At 46.3% G+C, this 12,041-nt stretch overlaps 1 protein-coding gene across 3 annotated transcripts in view; it reads left to right on the plus strand.

Moving 5' to 3' along the window:
- The first annotated feature begins 302 nt into the window (after window positions 1–302).
- The window catches only part of Mroh1 (maestro heat like repeat family member 1), an 80,151-nt gene continuing 68,412 nt past the window's right edge, over window positions 303–12,041 (plus strand). For 2 of the 3 annotated variants that reach the window (XM_057791714.1, XM_057791716.1), the window contains exon 1: window positions 303–407. The gene's annotated coding sequence lies outside the window, so the exon portion shown is untranslated. The remainder of the gene's footprint in view (window positions 408–12,041) is intronic. The other variant, XM_057791715.1, reaches the window with a different exon arrangement.

Here is a 12,041-nt window from a genome sequence, read left to right on the forward strand (position 1 = left end):
ACGTGCACTACCACTCCCGGCCGCTGGGGCTTTATACGTAACAAGCCGAGCCTGACTTGTGTCGGGAACAGCGCTTGCGCAGACGGCTCCTGGAGCACAGCACCCCTCGAGCGGGTCTTGTGAGGTGGTCACCCGACCGTCGGAGGACTCCGCGGAGCTTAAGGAGGAGTCAGTGTGCCTAGGCTCTCTAGGGCGTGGAAAATGGGGGCGGGGCTATCGTGAAGGACGGAACTCCGACCAGTGAGCGTGGAGATCGCATGGAGGCGGGGCCAGATTGCCGCGCGCCAGGCCGCAGTTGGCCAGACGGCTGCGGGGACGGGCTTGGCGCGTAGCTCCGCCCACAGTGGGCCGCTTAGGGCACGGAGGGCGGCTCCCTGGTTGTGGCGGCGGCGTCGGCGACTCCTCAGGTAAACGGATTGTTGAGGTTCATCTTTGGTGGCGGAGGCCAGGCGCCCTTTGGGGGAACTTGGACCAGGGAGCATGGGGTCTCCCCTTCTGCCAGCAGCACGGGAAGCTGTGTCAGGAGGCGTCTCCCCAAGGTCAGCGGGCCGGTGCCAGAAGGTCCTGGGAGCTCTCAGGTGTGCCCTGTGGGCCCGGCTTCACGCGTCACACCTGGGAGAGACCTGGGAGCTTGCGATTCAATTCTTCCGCGTTCGACAACGGCACGTGGACCCCAGACCCTGTCCCTGTTTCTCTGGTGGGTCGCGTGGTCCGTATTCTAGCCCCTTCCGGGAACTCGATGGCTCAAGAGACCTTGGTCCTCTCCGGTGTCGGGGCTACGTGTCCATGTCTTTGAGCTCCACAGCTGGGCCACTTGCATTTCTGTCTCGTTCAGAAAACTGAGCCTTCATTCGGAGACTTGCAAAACCAGTGCGCACCGCAGCCACTAGTCTTTCTGTGTTCTCTTTTCGATTAAAGGAGGCGGTCTAGAGCAGGAAGGTGATTTGTCCAGAGTCACGAGGATAGCTGGCCCTAGGGAGAAGGCCACACAACTCAGCAGAGCTGTAGGGAGGATAGAACTCAAATAAGGTGAGAGCTAGATGGGCTTGAGCCAGAGCCGGGGTTCAGATTTTCCTGCCGTGTCAGGGCAGCCACCCAGCAGTACTCTGCTCTACTCCGTACAGAGCGCAGGGCAGGTATACTGGATGGAGCCATAAACTCAAGTCCAGTGAGTAAGCACAAAGAGAGGCTGGAGAGGGATAGAGGCTGGCGTCTGGAGCCCTGGGGATGTGAGCCGAGCAGCTGCTGAGGCAGAGGCCAGCTTTGAGGAACTAGTCTTGGCTGGAGGCAGGAGAAACACTTTGGAAGGGGATGGTGATAGAAGTGGAGATAAAACGGATGAACAGCTCGTGGTCCTGGTCCTGATTTTTTTTTTTTTTTTTTTTTTTTTGGTTTTTCGAGACAGGGTTTCTCTGTGGTTTTGGAGCCTGTCCTGGAACTAGCTCTTGTAGACCAGGCTGGTCTCGAACTCACAGAGATCCGCCTGCCTCTGCCTCCCAAGTGCTGGGATTAAAGGCGTGCGCCACCACCGCCCGGCCCTGGTCCTGATTTTTGACTCAGTTAATTAAATGGTGAAAATTCAGGAAGCAGGCACTGGGGCAGGGCAGGGGTCAAGATGATGGGTTATGGTGTAGCTGCTCTGTTGGATTTGAGTAGCCCTGGTCATCTAGATTGAGAACCCCCCAGCAGACATAGGCTTGGTGAGACATGAGAACAGAGATTCTGTGCAAATCACTAGTTGTGGAAAAGTTCGTCGGTCCATGTGTTTATGACTTGGTTGGCTGCGCGGTCTCTGCACCTGCAGGCCCAGGAGATGCCAGAAGTCTTTCCTTTTAGGCCTAGGGCTAAGACGTGTGGCCCAGAAGAGAACTTGGTCTCTGATGTCAAAGTAGAATGACTGAGGATGAGCTGACTTTGTTGACTTGAAACTGCTTTCCAGGCAACTGTCTTATCTTGTCCTATCGCCCTCTCTCAGAGGTGACTGTTGAGGGGCACCAGAGGTGGAACCTGTAAGACCTGTGCATGTTCAGTAAAGTTGTCTGTGTGGGGGGTAGCAGATGTTAGGGCTCACAGAGGCCCAGGTGAAAAGCAGGGTTGCTGCTGCTGTCTGATCAGCAACACCAGGTCGCCCGGTATCTTTTTATTGAGCCAAGTGGTTTTGAGTCAGACGTTCTTGTCTGTGTCAGGGCACACCGCTTGATTCACTTTGGGAAATAACACCAGGCAGGGTTCCTGTGGCTCTTGTAAGTACCTGGCCAGTTTTCCGAGAATATTGGCTGCTGAATGTCATGGGGTACATGCTTTCTTCCCTGAGCTGGAGGGGCCCCTTGCTTCAGGGGCTGGCATGTAAACCAAGCACCATAGTTCCATGTAGCTTATTTGAGAAAGCATATTCTTAGTGGACAGCGAGCAGTGCGCTCTTGACTGTATTACCATGGGACACCTTCTCAAGTTCTTGCTAGTGACTCTAGAACCTGACTCTTCTCTGGCCCAGTTCCTCCTAGGTAGGGCATTTGGAGACTGCGTGTGCCTGGACCCACCCCATCCCTCCACCCTGCTTTGGAGCCCAGCAGGAATTTATTAAATGTGCAGGTGCATAATGGTTCTCCATTCATATAAATAGGTGCTGTGAACTGGGTGTGTGCACCTGTTAGAAAGAGAGAGAGAGAGAGAGAGAGAGAGAGAGAGAGAGAGAGAGAGAGAGAGAGAGAGAGAGAGAGAGAGAAAGAAGAGAGAGAGAGAGAGAAAGAAAAGCCTTCTATATAGAAAAGGACTCCCACCAATCCTATCTATCCGTCATCTCTCATCCGTTTTGCTTTGCTTTTGCCTTTCAGATTTGCCCCAGCCTGACTCCGAATACCCACATACATAAATGTCTGTGTCCCAGTGTAAGAGCATGTGCGAATGATGGGAGCTCCTCAGGCTCTGTCACTGGGACCAGCACCTAGCACCCAAGGCAGTCCTTGTCCTGTGTCAGATGTGCACAGAGCTTGCTGCTGCCTGGCTTCATTCCCAGTCAGAGCCTTTGCGTACGGGTGCTCCCATCATCATTCACTGATCCAGTGAGCACATGCAAGGTTGGCTGGCTCTAGAGCCATGACCTTAACTGTTCACTTTGCTACACCGTCTCTCAGCTTTGGAAAAACAGCTGGACATACACTTTGTCCTATGGGGTGGTCAGCACGGTCTCTGCATGTCTGTTGGTTCTCTTCTCCGGGGATTCCTGGCTGTCCCTTTTCTTGTTTGTTTTAGTAATGTACAAGCTCTTTTTCACACTAATATTAGGTAGACTAGCCTCTTGTTACATGCTATGATTTGTTGTGTTTTTTTCAAAGCAAATATTTATATTTTTGTTTTTTTGAAGCAGTCTATTATATAGCCCTGGCTGTCCTGAAACTCCTTATGTAGACTAGGCAGGCCTTGAACTCACCAAAATCCATCCACCTGCTTTTGCTTCCCAAGTACTGGGGCTAAAGGAATGCATCATAATTATAATTACTTTTAAATATTAATATTTATTAATTATTTACTAATATGTATATGTGTGTTACCTGAGTATATATATGTACACCATATATGTGCAGGGTTCTTGGGAGGTCAGAAGAGGCCATGGGATCTCTTAGAACTGGGGATATAAATGGTTATGAGCTGTCATGTGGGTTCTGGGACCTGAACTTGGGTCTTCTGCAATAGCAGTAAGTGTTTTTGACAGCCGAGCCATCTCTCCAGACATAGTTAATATCCTTTAAAATGTCTATTCTAGTTTTTTTGGTTTTGGTTTTTTTTTTCCAGTGCTCAGGTCTGAACTCAGGGCCTTTTGCATACTAGGCAAGTAATTACTTGCTACACCTGTGGCCCCTGATTATAGCCATCCTGAGAGGTTGAAGGCATAGCTTATTTCCTTTCACCCCCTCTCCCAATCAGAAGGACTTTTATTTGTTGAGGGCAAGAAGATGCAAACAACATACAAGCAAAGTTTATTTGGCATTTAATTGACTTTTCTTTCTCTGCATGTAAAATGAAAATTGGATTGACTCACCCTCCTTCCCTCTCCCTTCCCTCTTTCTCTTTTTTTTGCCTTGAGCTGGAGAATAAACCCAAGTTCATACACATGCTAGGCATGCCAGCCCTTATGTTAAGTCCCCAGCGCTGGGAAGAGGATGTTGAGTCTTGTGCATCTTCTCAGGGTCCTGGTCCATTAAAAAGTGCTTTGAAGCTGTGGGGCAGGTTCCTTAAGTGCTCTCTGTGAACTCGTATCCTGGTGGAAGTGTTTGATTTGACCTCCTTGTTTCTCCTCCTGTGTACTGCATGGTAGCGCCCCGAGTCCTTCAGCTAGTGACGGGAAACTCCGGGAGTGCACTTTGCCTTCTTAGCATGGATCAGGTCCTTCGTCACTGGTAAATTCTGTTTTCTTGGAGATAGGGTCTTGCTACGTTGCCCAGATTGACTCTGTATCACTCTGTCCTGTTATTTCTTGTTCTTTTTTTTTTTTTTTTTTTTTTTTTTTGGTTTTTTGAGACAGGGTTTCTCTGTGGTTTTGGAGCCTGTCCTGGAACTAGCTCTGTAGACCAGGCTGGTCTTGAACTCACAGAGATCCACCTGCCTCTGCCTCCCAAGTGCTGGGATTAAAGGCGTGCGCCACCATCGCCCGGCTTATTTCTTGTTCTTTTAACAGATGGTGTGGCTGGGAATGTAGCTTACAGGTAGCATTTGCCTGGCATGTGCAAGGTCCTAAGTGTGATCTTTAGTACTATAGAAGGGAGAGCGGGAAGGAAGGGAGAGATGAGGGGAGAAGAGAATTAAGAAAGTGAGAATTAGTTCTCTGTTGCTCAAACTGGTCTTGAACTTGTGAGTTCAAGAGATCCTTTTGCTTCAGTCTCCTGAATACTTTGGACCACAGGTGTGTACTACCAGGCTTCACTTTGAACTTTAAATCTTTTAGATGAAGTGCTGTCTGGATTTGTTTTTTTTTTTTTGTTTGTTTTGTTTTGTTTAAGGATTTATTTTTCTTTTATTTGTATGTCTTGTCTGTTGGTCTGGCTGTATGTATGTGCACTAGGCATGTTTCTGGTGCCTGCAGAGGCCAGAAGAGAGCACCAGATCAGCTGGAACTAAGTTACAGGTGGTTGTGAGCCACCATATGAGAATAAACTCTGGTTCTCTACAAGACCAGACCAGTAAGTGCTCTTAACCACGGAGCCTCTCTAACCACGCTGTATATGTTTTGTGTGTCTATTTTAGATATTCTTTTCCAGCTCCAAAACTATATTTGCCTGTGTTTTATGGTGGTTTTATTTTTACACTTAACTCTTTTCTTTTCTTTTCTTTTCTTTTCTTTCCTTTCCTTTCCTTTCCTTTCCTTTCCTTTCCTTTCCTTTCCTTTCCTTTCCTTTCCTTTTCTTTTCTTGAGGCAGAGTTTCTCTGTGTAACAGCTCTGGCAGTCCTGGAATTCACTCTGTAGTCTAGGATGGCCTCGAACTCACAGAGATCCGCCTGCCTCTGCTGTTAATCCCGAGTGCTGGGATTAAAGGCGTGTGCCATCACCACTCAGTTACACTTATAAGGACTTACTTTGAAGTAAGAGAAGACATGAGTCCTTTTTGATTCAAGTTCTGCTTTAGTCTTGAATACTTTTTGTTCTTTTTAAGATTTATTTTAGCCGGGCGGTGGTGGCGCACGCATTTAATCCCAGCACCTGGGAGGCAGAGGCAGGTGGATCTCTGTGAGTTCGAGACCAGCCTGGTCTTACAAGAGCTAGTTCCAGGACAGGCTCCAAAACCACAGAGAAACCCTGTCTCGAAAAACCAAAAAAAAAAAAAAAAAAAGATTTATTTTATTCTTACTAATGTGTATATGTATATATGTATCTGTATGAAGGTACTTGTTTCAGGGGTTCCTATGCAAGGGATTAGATCATCTGGAGCTGGAGTTACATGTGGTTGTGATCTACCAGATGGGATGCTGAGAGCTGAACTTGGGCTCTCTGGGAGAGCAGCAAGTGCTCTTAACCACTAAGCGCTGTCTGCTTTTCAGCCTTACTTTTTTTTGTTCTTTACTAGTATTTTGCTTATTTTCCTTTATTTGTTGTTGTTACTGTTAACTCTTTCCCTTGCTGAGGATCAAGCTGGGGGTCTTGTGTATACCAGACACACACTTTACCCTTGAGCTATAGTTCTAAGTCTGTACCTTTGTATGTATATTGTTGTTCTTGAAACAGTCACATACAGTGTGAATAGTCCTCAAACTTGCTGTGTAGCTGAGAGTGACCTTTTGAACCCTGTTTCTACCTCCCAGATGCTGAGATTGTAGTCCTATACCATCAGGCTTGGCCTCCTGTGCACTATATATAGTTCCAAATTATGCATTGCACATTAAGAAAATGAGTTGTAGCCGGGCGGTGGTGGCGCACGCCTTTAATCCCAGCACTTGGGAGGCAGAGGCAGGCGGATCTCTGTGAGTTCGAGACCAGCCTGGTCTACAGAGCTAGTTCCAGGACAGGCTCCAAAGCCACAGAGAAACCCTGTCTCGAAAAACCAAAAAAAAGTGAGTTGTGCAAGAGAATTTCTGATCTATTACTGCAGGAAACAATTAAAATTTTTAGATTTATTTTCTTTTGTGTGCATGAGTATTTTGCCTGCATACATATGTATGTACCATGTGGGTGCTGGGTGCCTGTGACATTCAGAAAAAGGACATCAAATCTCCAGGAACTGGAGTTACTGGGTGAGCCACCATGTGGGTGCTGGGAATTGACTCTCTGTCCTTTGGAAGTGCACAAGTGACCTTAACTGCTGAGCCCTGTCTCCAACCCCAGGAGACAGCCTTTGTTTGTGTTTAAACTTGTGTACATCAAGATAGAAATTAAAACTTTCACCAAGATAGAATTGAAACTTTGTCTCTGCTCATTGGAGAAGGCATACTGAACATTCATACTTAGTGCTGATCCCGTGTGTTCTCTGTGATCAAAGGGCTGTGGAAATACCCAGGTCAGCTCAGGGATTCCTGAGTGTAGAGGTGTGACAGAGTACTGGTTTGGACATAGTAGAACTTACCTCAGAACCAAAGCTACCAGCCCAATGCCTAGGCTGTGAGGTGGGCTCAGAAGCAACATTAGAAAATTAATATATTAGAGATATACTTCTAGTTCTATTTGAGAAGTATCAGTAGTTTTGAACAGTGTATCTCTTAGCAATGTATGATAGTTTTAGTGTGTCTTCAAGCACGTCTTTTGTTTTCTTCTCTAGCAAATGGTCTTTTCCAACCACTGTTAGTATGTGGACTAGGGTGACACCTGTGTAATGCCTGTTCATTCTGTGACCTCTTTAAGTGATCTGATTCTGCTCCCAACTGCAGATTCTGTAGGTTCTTTTGTATAAAATATATTACCTGTGAATACAATTTTGCTGCTGGTTTCTTTCTTTTTTTGTTTCTTTCTGGTTTTTTTGGGAGGGGGGTTTCTCTGTGTAACAGTCCTAGCTGTCCTGGAACTAGCTCTGTAGACCAGACTGGCCTTGAACTCACTCACAGAGATCTGCCTGCCTCTGCCTCCTGGCTTTTTTTTTTTTTTTTTTTTTTTGAGACAGGGTCTGACTGTATAGCCCTGGCTGGCCTGGAACTCCCTATGTAGACCAAGCTGGCCCCAGATTCACAGAAAGCCATCTGCCTTTGCCCTTCCAGAGTGCACAGCCACATTCAGTTACTTCTTAATCTGAATGCTTTTTGTTTTTCTTTTTTTCTTTGTCTTGTACTATGCCACTTTCATTTCTTTTCTTTTTTTTTTTTAAGATTTATTTATTTATTTATACAGTATCCTGCCTGAAGGCCAAAAGAGGGCCCCAGCTCTCAATATAGGTGGTTGTGAGCCACCATGTGGTTACTGGGAATTGAACTCAGGACCTCTGGAAGAGCAGTCAGTGCTCTTTAACCGCTGAGCCATCTCTCCAGCCCACTATGCCACTTTCAATCTCCCCTTAGCAACATGTCCTTGAACAGAAGTGGTGCTATCTGAGTTCCTTCTTTTTTTTCCACCTTACACACACATGGACATGGTTTCTCACCAGTGATGTTGATTTTCATGCTAGGTTTTTTTTTTTCTTCTTTTTTCCCTTCCTTCCCAACTTCTTTCTCCTTTTCCTCCTCTGCCTTCCCTCTTCTTCCACTTACTCCTCCTCCTCCCTTCTGCCTCCTTCTCTTCCTCTTCCCCCTCCTCTTCCCCATCCTCCTCTTCCTCTTTTCCCTCCTCCTCTTCTTTATCTTCAACCTTTTCCCTTCTTCCTTCTTCTCTTGCCCCTCTTTCTCCTCTTCCCCTTCTTCTTGTCTTCCTCTTCTCCCATTCTTTTCCTCCTCCCCTCCTCCCCCTCCCTTCCTCCTCCTCCCTTCCTCCTCCTCTTCCCCTTCCTTCTTCTCTTCCTCTTCCCCCTCCTCCTCTTCTTTCCCTTCCTCCTCCTCTTCCCCTTCCTTCTCCTCTTTCTTCTCTTCCCCCTTCATTTCCTTCTATTTTTCTTCCTCTCCTTTGACACAGGGTCTTATTAGTAGCCTGATGTTAGTAGCTTTGGTGTTAGCAACTCTGGCCAATTTGAATTTACTATTATATTTTCTGTTGCCATGATAAAGCATCATGACTAAGACAACTTATAAGAAAGCATTTATTGCCGGGCGGTGGTGGCGCACGCCTTTAATCCCAGCACTTGGGAGGCAGAGGCAGGTGGATCTCTGTGAGTTCGAGACCAGCCTGGTCTACAGAGCTAGTTCCAGGACAGGCTCCAAAACCACAGAGAAACCCTGTCTTGAAAAACCAAAAAAAAAAAAAAAAAGCCGGGCGGTGGTGGCGCACGCCTTTAATCCCAGCACTCGGGAGGCAGAGGCAGGCGGATCTCTGTGAGTTCGAGGCCAGCCTGGTCTACAAAGGGAGTTCCAGGACAGGCTCCAAAGCTACAGAGAAACCCTGTCTCGAAAAACCAAAAAAAAAAAAAAAAAAAAAAAAAAAGAAGCATTTATTTGAGCCTATGGTTCCGAGTGTTAGAATTAATGATGGTAGAGCTGAGGCAGCAGGTAGCAGAGCTAAGAAACTGAGGGCTCCCATCCTGAACTGTAAGCAGGAAGCAGAGAGAAAACTGGGATTGGCTTGGCTGCCTTGGGCATTGCCTTCGCTCCCAGTATAGTCACTGTTGTTCTTCTCGCTTCCTCTTGGCTTCCTCTTGTTGCTTTCTTTCCAATGACTCTAGGTAATAGAGTCACACTTCTCTAGTGTCTTGTAATGTTTGAATTCTTCATGATGTGTTACATTATGCTGTGTGAGGACCAGCAGCTTCAGGTCCTGGAAGGGATACTGGTTCTGAGGGTTCAGGTGTTCACATTCCTTAAGGAAATTGAGGCATCACCTGTATATCAGACTTCTCATCTTGGCTTTGAGCAGCAACTGTAACCACATCTGTCACTCCAGCTCATCCAGCTTGATGCAGACATGCTGACTAACGAAGGGCAGCTCTCTGCTCAGCTTGTTTTGCTATGGATGTCTGTGGTGTTGGGAGCCTGCATCTTCTGCTGGAAGTGCTGGTCTGTCTCTAGATTGTTGATGACATCCTGGAAGTATGGTAGTACAGACCTTGTCTAGGCTCTCAGTGGCGGGGCTGTCCTAATGGGGTGACCTGTGCTTCGGGGACACAGCTAGAATGGTAACTGGCATCAGAAGTGGTGGTAGGAAGAGAAATAGGGCTCTGTGGGGCACAGAGGAAGGTGTGGGGCTGTTTTCCCCTTACAGAGAAGGCTTCCCCTCCTTTTTTGAGAACAGTCTCATGTAGTCTAGAGTAGCCTTGAATTCACTGTGTAGCTAAGGATGACTCAGCTCCTGGTCCTCCTGCTCCATTTACCAAGTGCTGGGATACAATCTCATAGACTAGACTGACTTGAGTCTCTCTTTTTTATTTATTTATTTATTTATTCATTCATTCATTCATTCATTCATTCATTCATTAGATTTTTGAGACAGGGTTTCTCTGTGGTTTTGGAGCCTGTCCTGGAGCTAGCTCTTGTAGACCAGGCTGGTCTCGAACTCACAGAGATCTGCCTGCCTCTGCCTCCCAAGTGCTGGGATTAAAGGCGTGCGCCACCACTGCCTGGCATGACTTGAGTCTCAGTATATGGTCTGTGCTGGTTCTAAACTCTTGATTTCTGGGTCTAACTCCTGCTTAGCTGGGTGTGCACCACACCTGGCTTATGATCAGACCCAGGGTTTGTGCATGTCAGGCAAGAACTCTACCAACTGAACTACATCCTCAAATTTTTCCATCTTTTTACTTTTGACCTCTTTTTCTCAGAACAGTTATTTCCTGTAGTTTCTTGACTATATGAAATGCAGTTATAATAACTGAATGCCATTGTCTACTAATTCTTTTCTTTGTATTATCTTCAGGTCGGTTTGTGCTGACTGTGCCATTTTCTTTCTTTCTTTTTTTTTTAAATTACTTATCTTTATTCTATATGTATTGGTGTTTTGCCTGCATACATGTCTGTGTGATGATGGCAGATCTCCTGGAACTGGAGTTACAGACAGCTGTGAGCGGCTATGTGGGTGCTGGGACTTGAATTCAAGTCCTCTGGAAGAACAGCCAGTGTTCTTAACCACTGAGCCATTTCTCTAGTCCCTAACTGCGTCATTTTCACTATCAGTTTTGTTTGTTATTGCCATGGTGACTACATAGCTTTTGCTGGTCTCAAACGCAGAGATTTGCCTGCCTCTGCCTCCTGAGTATTGGCATAAAGGTGTGTGCCATCATGCCTGGTCATGAGCTGTGCTTTGTTTTCCTGGTAATATTTGATTAGGTACCCTTATCATTTCACATTGTTGGCTCTGAATATTTTTGCATTCCTATTTTCAGACTTAAGCATTGTAGCAGGTTACTTGGACAGTTTGATTCTTTCAGTTTTTCACCTGCTTAGGTGAGACCAGAGCAGATTAACTCATTTATTGTTATTGGGGTGTGAGTGTGTATGATGCGTGTGTATGAGAACTGGCGTGTGAATGTTACTGTGTGCTGTGGAGGTCAGAGGACAGTTCTGGGGAGCTGATTCTCTATTCCAGCATGGGTTCTGGTTATTGAACTTAGGTCGCCAGACTTGTATAGCAAGTGCCTTTATCTTTTGAACCATCTTGCTAGCCCAAGACTAACTTACTATGGGGGCAAAATGCTTGTGAGAACTCTACTCTGTGTCTGTGAGTTACTATGCTTCCCACTCTAGCCTTAAGCAGACACCTCTCCTGCCCTCTGTATGCTTCACATGTCTCTGCTTTCCCTTTTGGATGGGCGCCTTTTTCCCTGGACTTGGGTAGTTTCTTGTACATGTATCACCTGGATTAGATTTCTCTTTCTTTTTAAAATTATTTTTAACTATGTGTATGTCTATGTATGGGTGTGCACACATAAGAGCCTGAGGAAGCCAGAGGTGACCTGCCCACTGTGGGAACCAAACTCTTAATTAATGCTGAGCCATCTCTCCTATCGTTGAGTTAGTTTTCTAATGCTGCAGTAAGACAGATTTATTGTGTAAAGTCTGTTGTGATGTAAGTCCAGGAGTAGGGGGCTGTACTTCCACTAGGGGCTCTGGAGATCATCCCTTTTCTGTTTTCAGGCTTTAGCAGAATTGGGCACTTTGCATCTACAAAACCAACGTCCCCACGCGCTCGTTAGTTCTGTTTTGGTTTTGTCACCTTGATACAAGTTAGAGTCATCTGGGAAGAGAGGACCTCAATTGAGAAATTCCCCTACCAGATTGGTCTGTGGGCAAGGTTGTGGGTATTTTTTTTTTCTTTTAATAATGATTGATGTGAAAGGGCCCAGTTTGAGCTGTACCGTCTCTGAGTATATGGTCCTGGAAAGCAGCTGAGCAGGTCAGTAAGCAGCGTTTCTCCACGGCTTCTGCTTTAGTTCCTGCCTTGAGTTCCTGTCTTCATCTCCTTCGGTGATGGACTGTGATCAGGAAGTATAAGCTGAATAGACCTTTTCCTCTCCAGTTGGTTTTGGTCAGTGTTTTATCATAGCAAT

The sequence above is a fragment of the Chionomys nivalis genome, chromosome 17, assembly GCF_950005125.1.
Source record: "Chionomys nivalis chromosome 17, mChiNiv1.1, whole genome shotgun sequence".
In the NCBI taxonomy this organism is placed as follows: domain Eukaryota; kingdom Metazoa; phylum Chordata; class Mammalia; order Rodentia; family Cricetidae; genus Chionomys; species Chionomys nivalis.